Source organism: Pteropus medius, unplaced genomic scaffold, assembly GCF_902729225.1.
Source record: "Pteropus medius unplaced genomic scaffold, Ma_sr-lr_union100, whole genome shotgun sequence".
NCBI lineage: Eukaryota > Metazoa > Chordata > Mammalia > Chiroptera > Pteropodidae > Pteropus > Pteropus medius.
In genome coordinates this window covers 1-11,849 of record NW_024353053.1, presented here as the reverse complement: position 1 = coordinate 11,849, position 11,849 = coordinate 1, and the positions used below count along the sequence as shown (strand labels likewise).

The window sequence follows — 11,849 nt, the reverse complement described above, 5'->3', positions numbered from 1 at the left end:
GATCAAGGGGAGTAAAATGGACGTTTGAAAACACAACACCATGCCAGTCTCATTTTCAATGAAAACTTGAGTGGAAAATGTACCATGTACGCTAGCTTGGTTCATTCTAAGAAGGAGAGTGAAAACCTAGGCCCACAGTAACAAGACTAGTCACGTGGTTGACAAACGATTCCCGCAGGGTCTTCCATGACCCCTGTGAATCCCATGAGGTGTTCATGTGACCGCCACATGATTCCCTAGTGATTGACTTTCAGTTGACTTCCACATTAGTTATATTCCCTTATTAACAACTAAGTGTTTTCAAAACACGTCTCAAAAAGTGCACATTTTCAATATTTCAGCATTGATGTATTGGCCGTTAAACAATTCCCTCTCGAAAGTAGTGGCCTAAGTTCCACATAAAAGAATAGTGCAAGAGTCACATCTGAAACACTTTTGAGTTATGCTCACAATGACTCAGCATTTTTGCTACAATACAGCAAAATGGCGGCTGCTATTTTTACTGCTCTAAGGTAGCTTCCTCAAAGAGTGTCAGCCTCCACATTTCAGTGTGATTAACATGTGACAGAAGCTCCCATTGCATTCAAGCAGGTTGGCTGACCACAGCCAAAACCTCAGGCCACTTACCTAAAGGATCATTGTCTGGTAGCCTACGCTGCAGTCCTCAAGCAAGTCTTGTCATGTAGACCTGAACTTTAGATTGAAGGGCATGAGGTGATTGTCTTGGCTTTGCTCTGTTTCACATGGACTCTTCTTTTCTCAGTGTTAATATGAATTTTATCAAGGAACGTACAAGGGTAACTTAAAAGTGAGTGCCACACCATCACTCAATGTCTCATGATCTTTCTTTGATGCCCTCAGGCAGGCTTTTGATGGTCGCACGATTCCAATGAGGCAACCAAGTGAATATCACGAGATTCCCGCAATTTAGCTACAAGATTTTCAGGTGACTTCCCACTTCTTTTCTTCTGATGGCCTAAACCAAGAGTTTCCAGCACAAGTTGAAGGAACTGTCTCTATGTCAATATCTCAGCCTTCTTTGTATGGTTGTGAAGCTAGTTCATCTGAGAATTTTTTGTCTAAGGTTTACTACAGAGGAATCTGAGGCAGCTGTTCTTTTCGCCATGAAACGATATCATCAAAATGACTCAGTATTTTACCTACAGTACAGCAAAATGGTGGCTGTTGTTTCTACCATTATCCAGTCACCTTCTCACAGCACACTCAGCCTTAGGATTAAGCACAGCCAATATGTAACCTCCGCCTCCACTGCCACAAAGCAGGTTTCCTGACATCAGACAAAACAGAAGGTGAATTAAGGATCATTGTCTGGCTGCTTATACCACTGACCTCAAGTAAGATTTGTAATATGGACATGTCATTTGATTGGAGGTCAGTTAGCAGGCTGTCTCGGCCACCTTGTGATACAGAGAGACCAATGTTTTCTCCGTGTTTATGTGCATGTTATCAAGTGATATGCACTTGTCATTCCAAAGAGAGCAGTACATCATCCCCATCTGTCACATGGTCTCCCTGTGTTTCCTAGATGCCAGTCTGTTAATGGGCACATAATTCACACTGGTCAGTCAAGCGATCTTGTCATGACTCCAGCTGGGTCTTTGTACCTGAAGTAAACACTGTCTAATTTTGAACAGACTAGCTAAAGACCTAATCGCAATGCCAACAACCTAGATCCTTTCACAGAAAGAAATGTGCAGCGGAAAATGAAGGAGACCTCTGTTTATGAAAACAGTACTGTCCTCACTTCAAATGATGTAGCCTGGATACCTGGGCCATGACTCAAAGCCAGTCTCTTCCTAACAATAATACTATAAAGCCCTAGTCTAAAACCAACAAGCCACAGGCTTGCCACCCTGAATAAGCCTGATCCCATCTAATCTCGAAAGCTAAGCAGGGTTGGGCCTGGTTAGTTCTTGGATGGGAGACCACCTAGGAAGACCAGGTGCTGTAGGCATAAAAAATTTAAAAGAAAAAAAAAGTGATTTTAAGCTGACAAGTTCTTTGCAATCCGTGAGGTCAACCAAAAGTTTCCTCATGTAAAAATAAATAAATGAATAAATAATAATAAGAAAAATATAAAACCGACAATCATGCCCTTGTTGAAATTAGTATATAGAGACTAATCTGTAAGCCAGCCTTTTTACTGATAAGAATATCTCTCTTGTAGAATTAGAATCTTTGCTCCATTTCTGCAATTTCTTTTAGGATCAAGATTGGTGACTTTGGCGGTAGATCAAATCTCTTCACCTATTCCAAGTGGTATTGCTGAAACATGGGCTCACAGTATTTTTTGTCTTTTCCTGATAGAGTCTCAAGGGGTGGCATGTGCCCACGCTTCTATGCCTGTCCTTCTTGAATGAATGTTGAGTGGTAGTTAGGCCCACAGGAACAAGCCTGTCTTTTTACAAGGGAAAATAGAATGGAGACTTAGGCCTGTGACACCAAACCTATACTCTCCTCACAAGAATTAGAATGCAGGCTTAGGCTCCCAAAGTCAAGACCGTCTAATTGTTAACCGACTAGAAGAAAGAACTACTCACACTACAACCAACGTAGCCAATGTGAACAGAAACTCAGGTGGAGTATTTGGCCCACAGACAAAGGAATCTTCTCTGAACAAAAGGAAGAATGTAGGACCCCGTTCACTCCAGGAATACTGTCTTTCCTTGAAAGAACATGGAGTGATGACACAGGCCCAAGGCACAAAGTCTGTATTTTCCTAATAATTAGTAAAAAAGAAACTGTGACATATGGCAATAAACCTGTCCTCTTGAAAACTAATAGATAGGAGACCTTACCCAACAGGGCAACCCTGTCCTCAGGAAAGAGAATCTTAACACGAGACCTACAACTTAGCCTCCTGCCTGGATTTCAAATCAGGAACCAGAGTGCTGACCTTGGTTTGCACACCCAATTCCTTCTACTATTTTCAGGAAGTAGAACTGAGAAATTGGCCCACAGTTTTTCCCTAAATGAGACTGAAGGGGTGACCTGGGTTCACGGTTCTAAGCCTGTCCTCTCTGAGGGAATGCACCTTCTGGACTAGGGTCACAATAACAAATCTTCTTTATAAAGAGTAGCTAGAACAGAGACTCTGGAAATCAGCGCCAATCCTGGACCTCCTAATAGGAAATAGCTGCCAACCCCAGGGCCTCAAGATCAAAACCAAGCAATTGGTAACAAAGTCCAGACTGAAGACCTAGGCCCACAATAGTCATCCAAGCTCCTGCTACCAGGAAGTCTTCTGGAGATCTTGGCCCACATCACCAAGCTGTCATCTCATAGTAGGAGGAAGAATGGAGGTCTCGGTTCTCAGCACCAAGACTGTCATCTCATTAAAACATTCGCAATAGAAATTTGGGTCTATGGCACCACACTTATGTCATCCTAACAGTCCATTCAGCACAATCTGGTCTTATATCGCCAATTTTCCCTTTTGCCAGTTATTGAAAGGTGACCATAACGTATACCACCAAGCCTTTCCCCTGCTAAGAGAAGATAATGTGGGCATTTGGAAACCATGTACAAAGCCTGGAAAGTTCTTTTCAGAATTCAATTGAGGATTTTGGAAGGATGGCCCCAAATTTGTTCTTTTTCCAGGTAATAGTGTGGAAACCTTGGCTCACAGAATCTAGTTTAAGTTTTCTTAAAAGAACCTTAGGTTGAGGACTTGGCACACGGTAACAAGAACGTACTGATAGAAAAAAAAAAGTCGATAGATTCCATGGAACATGATCCAGTCATCTTTCTGGAACAGGGAAAGTAGAGTAAATGTTTGAAAACACGATACCATGCCAGTCTCATTTTCCAGGTAAACTTCAGTGGAAAACCTTTCCAACACTCGCAATTATGGTTCTTTCTAAGAAGTAGAGTGCAACCCTATGTCCAAAAGAACAAGACCAGTCGCATGGTAGACAAACAAATTTCATGGGTCTACCTTGGCCCCCAAGTGGATCCTCCGAGCTGCTCACGTGACCGCCTCGGGATTCCATAACAATTGCTACGTGACTTTCAGGTGACTTCTACCTTATTATTCTTCCCCTGTCCTCGACCGAGTGTTTTCAAAACGTGTCTCATAAACTGCTTATTTTCAATATTTCAGCTTTGATGCATTGGCAAATAAGACATTGCTTCTGGACAGTATCAGCCAAAGGTCCGCATCCAAGAATAGTGCTGGAGTCACACCTGAGAAGAATAAGGGAAGTTTTGGAAGCTGAGTGAAAAAGGAAACTTGAGAAAGGAATTTTAGGGATCGATGCTGGATCCACTTACGGCAACATGTTTCCCCCTTACCTAAACAAGACTAATAACTATGTTTATTCACATGGAAGCTGAAGTGGCTATATCAAAGAAGACGGTCCTCTGAAACAGATGCTGAGGCACGGCAAATTTGCTTATGAAACTCTTACTGTCCCCCTGGCTTCTGGAAATGTTTGGATGGTAATTGTAACTCACACCATTATGTTCTGACAGCCGTGGCCTGGATAAAGCAAACAGTTACACTTCTCAATTGCAGAATTAACAAATATCAGAATAATAACGAGTGACACCTGTGTGTTTGCAATGGGAAGGACATGAGCCATATTAAAACAACAACAACTGCACCAGTAAATGGGAGCCCATCTCATGGTTAGATTGTGAAAACTGAAGAGGTGTACGCTATGCCTCAAAATAACTAAATGTCACACTAGATGCAAAAAAACCACAAAAACCAAACAACCAAAAAACAGAAAAGTGAGACAGACAGCAAACTTGGATCATCATATCTCACAGGTTAGAACTGACCCAGAATGTTTTTGTGTTGATGAACGCCCGTAGGACCTGACTGCCTCCAATTTACCCGCCTTCCTCTTTTGAGAAACAATTTGGCTTTGACTCCCACCCACGGTTACGGTCTTGTCTCATCCTCATGGCCTGTCATTTCAGCAAAACAAATGTACTAAGGCTCCTAGGAAGGAGCTTGGCGAGTACCGCAGGACCACATTATTCAACCAAGAGGCTGGTCGTCAGTGCGTTCTTTGCACTGATTTAGGACCAAGGTTGGGAAGTGTGGACGAAAAAATGGGCCACATACTTCACCTGACAAGCTCAGGGGAAGCCAGCATGGAGGGCCTTCAAACTCAGAGACTGAAATTAACCACACAGGAAGGCCCAACCCTAAAATTCCGATCGAAACGGTGCTTATGGTGGGTAGTCAGATCCTGGGCCTGTAGCTTTCTTGACAAACATCAATCTTTACCTTAAGCGAGCCTGTCTATTTTCCTTTTTGCATTTAAGATAACATCCCCTTGGAAGGTAAGAGAAGCCCTTTCCTTCCAGTTCCCTCGGGGCACAGGCAACTTCATCGGAGCAGGTACCACAGAACCCCTCACTGGTCCTTGGCCCCCATACGCCTTCTCTCTGTGCCGCATATGATTAATTCTCCGGTACCTACCCATGTAAAAGAAGTGTGTGTCCCTCCATTTTCCTTTTTGTCCAGTCCCAGACGTTTCTCCAGGTTGCATTCTCCCACCCCCTTAATCTACCACCAATGAGCCTCCTTGTGTGTCTCCTCCTGTGATTCTAATGTATAAAATAAGCTGCAAAACAAAAATAAGCCCTTCTCCAGAGCATTTTCATAACCCACTGATATTTTGCTTCCTGACAATTGTCACGTTGGCCTAACTAAACTCATTACAATTCTCTGCAGGTTCAGACGTTTCTCACGTCCACATCCTGTGCAGGCGGGCTCTCTGCGCTGACCTCCCAGGTGCAGAGAGTGGCTGTAACCGGGAATATCCTCAGAAGAGTTCGTGAAGTTATATTCAAATAAACCGGCTTTCATTCTGACAGACAGATGTCAGAAAAATGATCAAAAATGCCCTCCCGTAGTCCAGACCGTCAATGCCAGAGGCGGACAATTTGGGGGAAGCTCAGACACGGTGCTTCTTTAAATATTTCATGGTTTTGGTTTTTGTTTTTGTTTTTGTTTTTTGTTTCTGTTTTTGGAGGGAGGGGCCCAGAAAGTCGACCCCTAATTGTCAGAGTGATTTCATATCTACCCAGTAGGAGACTAGAAGTTATTTACATACACCTTGATCATGTTTAAAGTTTACTTGTTCTCACTTTAACATAGCAGAAGCATGTTACTACCCATGGTACGCAGTGTGAGTAAATTCATTAAGCAGGAATACACAGGGTCCCCAACCACTGCCTGGTCTAGCCTGAGTCCTTTCAGATTGACACTTGGTGGCTGGATTGTCCTTTCCCCTGTAGTTCAACCCCAATTTTCTCCTCAGCGCCCCTCGCTTCCACACACCAGCCCCTTCAGATCAACCCCATCCTTTCTTTTCAGTGTTCACTGGATTTACCACACAAAACCCTGCAGGTCAATTCTGTCATCCCTGGGTGCCCAGGGAGACCACTGCAGGTACCCAAGGCCACCACTTCAGCTACACAGGCACTACCTTTCCAGGTTTTCACGACCATCTTCGCTGATACCCAGGGCCACCTCCCTAGGAACCGATGTACCACCCCTTGGGGAAGACAGGCCCCAGCAGATCGGAGTGGCCAGAAAGCAGAGCGGTGACTCAAAATATGACGGAGTACATATTATTTTCCTGAAATCACGGGGTCCACCGTGTCAGTGGCGGAGATGACGGAAAAAGCCCCGGCAGAACGAGAGCCTGCAATACTAGACACCCAAGAGTCAGGCCGGCTATAAGGCGGCAGAGCCGGACCACAGTGCTGAGGAAAGGAGACATGGTCTGAGGCTGACAAAGCGGCAGGCCCGGGTGCCACGGGATGTCAATCCTAACTGGAGAATGGCCAAAAGAGACTGAGATTGATGAAGGGGAAGGAGGAATGATGAAAGGGGCTGAGGTTGGTGATGGCGAAGGGCAATGTGAAGACTGACATCAAGCAGGTGTCTGTCCATTTGCCTGGCAGGAGGAGTCACAGGGGTGAAGTTGGTGTTTGTTGACTGTGTGTGTGGTCTATGGGTTTCGGATCTTTTCCGGGACCTTGGCTGAGTCTCCATTGTGTTCCCAGGTCTTGCGTAAATGCCCTTAGTTCTCCAAGGGCGTAAAGTACTCACACCAGGCCAGCCCTCTGAACATGAGAGTGGTGCTGGCCTTGGATCACATGCTTCCTCCCAGGGCAAAGCTGACAGACTCTACCCAACCTGTCTGGACAGCTCCCCTCACCAAAGCTGTGCGGGTGGGATGTCCGTTCCAGCAAAGTAGCCCAAGGAGCCTTGTGTTCAGCTCCTCTTACAAATGCTACACCCAGACTGCAGTCTCCAGGACCCTTCTGATCCAGCCTCTAGACCAGAGCCCCGGATCCGACCGCAGCCCGTCTCTCCAGCTCACCCTGGAGTTTGCAGTCGGGATCCTGCAGGCATCTCTGTGGCCTTTCCATACCCAAGCTTTCTGGTCTCACATGTGGGTTCCTTTTAGTCTGGTCCTTCACGGCTCCCTCTTTGATACTCAGAGTAAACTTTTGGTTTGCACCCCACTGTGCCCAGACATGTTGACTTGCACAGGCTCTCTATACACAGTGTTGGTTTTGAAATTGCCCTGGGGAAGAGGCTCGCAGGGATAGGCTACAGCCCCCTGTCCAAGAGATTTGCCGTCCTCCCACAGCACCGGGAAGCAATTCCACTTGCTGAGAAACCAACATTGCTGCTGGTGGTGAACTCAGGGCTCCTGCCTTGGGCATCGGGTCCTTGTACCTGAGACTGTGGCCCAGCAGAGCTCACGCGTCCTTGGGAGACACACAGAACTCATCCATTCCTTGCTAGAAGAGAGCCTGGCAATCACACCAGCACCTGGCCACATTTATCAGCCATCCCCAAGGAATAAAGTGGCTTGTTTCCGGTCTCTTCTCTCTCCATATGAAGAACAGACACAAAGGCTGGGGTGATAAGGGAATTCTGGTTCATAGAAGCAGTGGAAGGATCACGATCGCATCACGCCAGGAACCCAGAGCTGGCCAGATTTCGGGAGGCTTCAGGGGCCGGACGGTGCATGAATGTGGCCCTCAGAGACCATGCAAACTCGGTGTGAAACTGCCCATTGAGAGACACGAATGGACGAGGTTTCTTACAACCAGGAGGCTGAGATCTACAGGGCGACAGTCTGCTGTATTGTTGTTGTGGTCAGGGCCACATTCAACGTCCACAGATTTCTTACCACTTTTGGAGCCTGAAACTTTGGGGGAGGATGCGCTTGTCTTAAGCCCATGGATGTTGGAAATTGAAACATCCCAAGGGGCTGTCTGGGCTGTCCAGGGAGCTGTCCAAAGGTCCAACAGCATGGTCAGCTTAGTGGTTGGCCAGGGCTGCGGGATAAGGCCCAGACTAGTCTGAGCTGGATGAGTGCAGATGTCTGCCTGGATGATCAGAGTCCTAGGCCTCTCCTGTCTGAGACCTGACTGTCTACTGCCGCCCACTGGAATGAGTCGGAGGAAGTAGCCATTCCCAGGAGGGCCACACCAACCGTCAGGAAGCCTGCACCTGCAGGCTAGAGGGTAGGTGCACCCAGTCCTGTAGGAATCCTCATGTGTCTACTCGGTGCCCTCGTGTTTCTGAGCTGAGCTACCTGCTCCTACCACTGAACCTAACCCGAATTCTGATCCCTAACCCTGTCCTTGACCCTAAGAATGCCTTGTCATTTGAAAATAAAACTCAACTCATTAGGTAATATCCAATGAACCTGAACAAACTCTATGGCATATATGACAGCCCACACCTGATATCATACTCCACATCAAACGGCTGAGAAATTCATCTTCTAAAATAAGGAGAAAGACAAGTGTCTACACTCTGACCACTTTTCCTCAATGGACAACTGGAAGATCTAGCCCGAGCAATTAGGCAAGAAAGAGAAATAAAGGACATCCAATCAAAAAAAAAAGAAGTAAAATTGTCTCTGTTGGCCAATGATGCCATTTGATATGTAGAAAATTCTACAGATTCTACCAAAAACACTCTTAGAACTAATAAACACATTCAGTAAGGTTACAGGATACAAAATACACAGAAAATTGAGAAACATTTCTACACTCTAACAAAGAACTATCTGAAAAAGAAATAAAGAACAGAACCTCACTTATAATAGCATCGGAAACAGTAACATTCCTAGGAATAAATCTAACCAAGGGCTGAAAATATCTGTGAGACAAAAACTTCAAAGTCTCATCGGAAGAAATTGAAAAAGATACAAATAAATGGAGCATTAGACTGAGCTCATGAAATGGAAGAACTAATATTGTGAAAATAGCTATAGAAACAGAGAACGGTCATCACAATATTGAAGGAGAATGACAAAGTAAAACAACTAACACTACCCAACTTTAAGGCTTGCTATAAAGATACAAGAATAAAGACAGTGGCAGTATGAGCAAAAGAATACACTAATCCATAAACACAACAGAAGAGACCGACCTGAAACAAATCTACATAAACAGTCAACTAATTTTTGACCAAACATCAAAAACAAGAAAGTAGACGAAAGAAAGAGTAATGTCAAAACATGGTGCTGGATAACTGAATTTCCACTTGCAAAAGACTAACTCGACATAAAGTTAGCGTGTAGAAATGCAGACCGCAGTGTAAAATGCAAACGTAGAAAGCAACCATAACGTAATGTAGGATAAAAAGTAAATGACCATAAATAAGACATTGACTTTTTAGATAGAATGACCAAGGTATGATTCATGAAAGAAATCCTTGAAAAGCCAATTAAATGTTGCTAAACCTACAAAATCATTTGCTCTACAAAAGACGACGTAAGAGAAAGAGATCACTAGGCACAGACTGGGAGAAATTATTTGCAAGAGATACATGCAGTAAAAGATCGTCATTCAAAATATACGAAGAACGTTGATAATTCAACAGTAAAGAAACACACCACCTAAATCAAAAATGGACCAAAGCCCTAACAGACACGTCAGCAAAGAAGATACACCGATAGCAAAAGAATATACGAAGTGAAACTGCATGTCATATGTCATCCATTGATATTGAGGGTGACCGTTTGTGCAGGGAAATTACTTTGTGGTAGAGGAAGAGGATCTACTTTTTTATTCATATTTAAAATCATATTGTGGTAATCGATTTTTGCTATTTTTATGTAAAACCTTTAAAAAACGGCGTATTTTACCAATTAATGCATTAGTAATAAAGAAAAACACTTAACATGTGATTTCAATATATACTTATATATAAATTGTATATATATATATACACACATATATATTTGTGTGTGTGTGTGTGTATATATATATATATATATATATATATATATATATACACATGTAGATGTGTATATATATACATACATATATATATATTACTATGTGCACTGGGAATATTTAAACAGTGCCTATCCAGGGACAGAAAGCTTTTAAAGTGCTTTAAGACCTAGGCATTCCCCTTATGGCTCCGGTAATCGTGTCCCATTACACGAGTGTCCCCTCTCCAAGGAAATGAAGATATTCACATCGCGCTTTCCTTTCTTACATGTGATCTTTGCCTCGTAGGAATTCTCCCACTTAAAAAGCAATAAGATTTTTATTACAACCCCCAAACCAATCGGTTTCCTTGTCTGCTACATCGTCAGACACAAAAAGTCACATATGGGCGATTCCGCTCATGACAACTCCAGAGTAGTTAAATCCATGGAGACACTGGGGTGAGCAACTGACACGGGCTGACGGGGGAGGAAGCATGAGCGACTAATCGGTGCTGGGTTTGACTTTGCTGGAAATGTTCTGGAACTAGATGGGGGTTGTGATATGGCCGATAGTGGTTACGTCCGGTGACGGTGCTTAAGGTCATTTAAAAGTACACTGTGAGGAAGCAGAGGGTAGATATTGTTAGACTTTCATGGGTATTCATGATAAGTTATGAAATTTAAGTTGAAATAGGATGTGGTTCCATAGTGTAGTGGTTAGCATGTCTACTTCACATGCAGAAAGTCCTGAGTTTGTGCCCCAGTACAGCCACAGCCCATGGTGTCTGGCCATGCCAACCTGAACAAGCCAGATGACTGATCGCGGAAGCTAAGCACGGTCGGGCCTGGTTAGTACTTGAATGGGAGACCACGTCGGAGGACCGGGTACTGCAGGCATAAATAATAATAAATAATTTTAAAAATTAGGTCAAAATAAATTTTATCGTATTTGAACATCCTGAGAAAAACTACAGTGAAACTTTATATAGGTAAGAGAAAAACAACAATTGAAAAGAATGCATAGGGAGGGACAGAGAAAGAACCTTCCGGAGCGCCACCCGAAAAGGCCGCTGCTCAGAACCGGGCCCTCAGGGCCTCTGAGGAGCCGAGGCAAGCCATTTGTTGGCCATCAGCTCCTTCAGGGGAGGCCGAGCCTCCAGACATCCCAGGAATGGCGTGTGGTGTGTCTTCCCACTCTGCCTCTTCTCTTTCAGGGGAGGCTGAGCCTCCAGAAGCCTCGGACTCTGTACAGGGCACTACAGATGATGTTGGGGTCACCTCTTGCGTGCTTTCCTGGTCTTCATCTGGACCTGGTATGTAGATCCAAGAAGAGACATATTATCAGTATCAGTCCCTCTGACGCGCCTTCCAAAGGAAGGGAACCTCTCATATCCATCAATGGAGTCACAGCTCGAGAACCCACCCGGAGAAGGGATCCCGAACGCAGTCCCTGGGCACGGTGGTGTGAGCTGACTCGGTGTTCTGGCCTAACCCAGCCTCGGAAATCGCCCCGTGTGTGGCTCGACACTGGCCGACACACTCACAGGCCACATTGCCCCCATAGTTGTCCTCACCCTCCGTCTCTGCCTCAGGTGACTCCAGGTCCGTTAGTGC

General features: G+C 44.6%; 1 pseudogene; it reads left to right on the top strand.

The window, feature by feature from the left end:
- The first annotated feature begins 1,856 nt into the window (after window positions 1-1,856).
- On the top strand, window positions 1,857-1,975 carry LOC120592767 (uncharacterized; annotated as a pseudogene).
- Window positions 1,976-11,849: the final 9,874 nt, after the last annotated feature.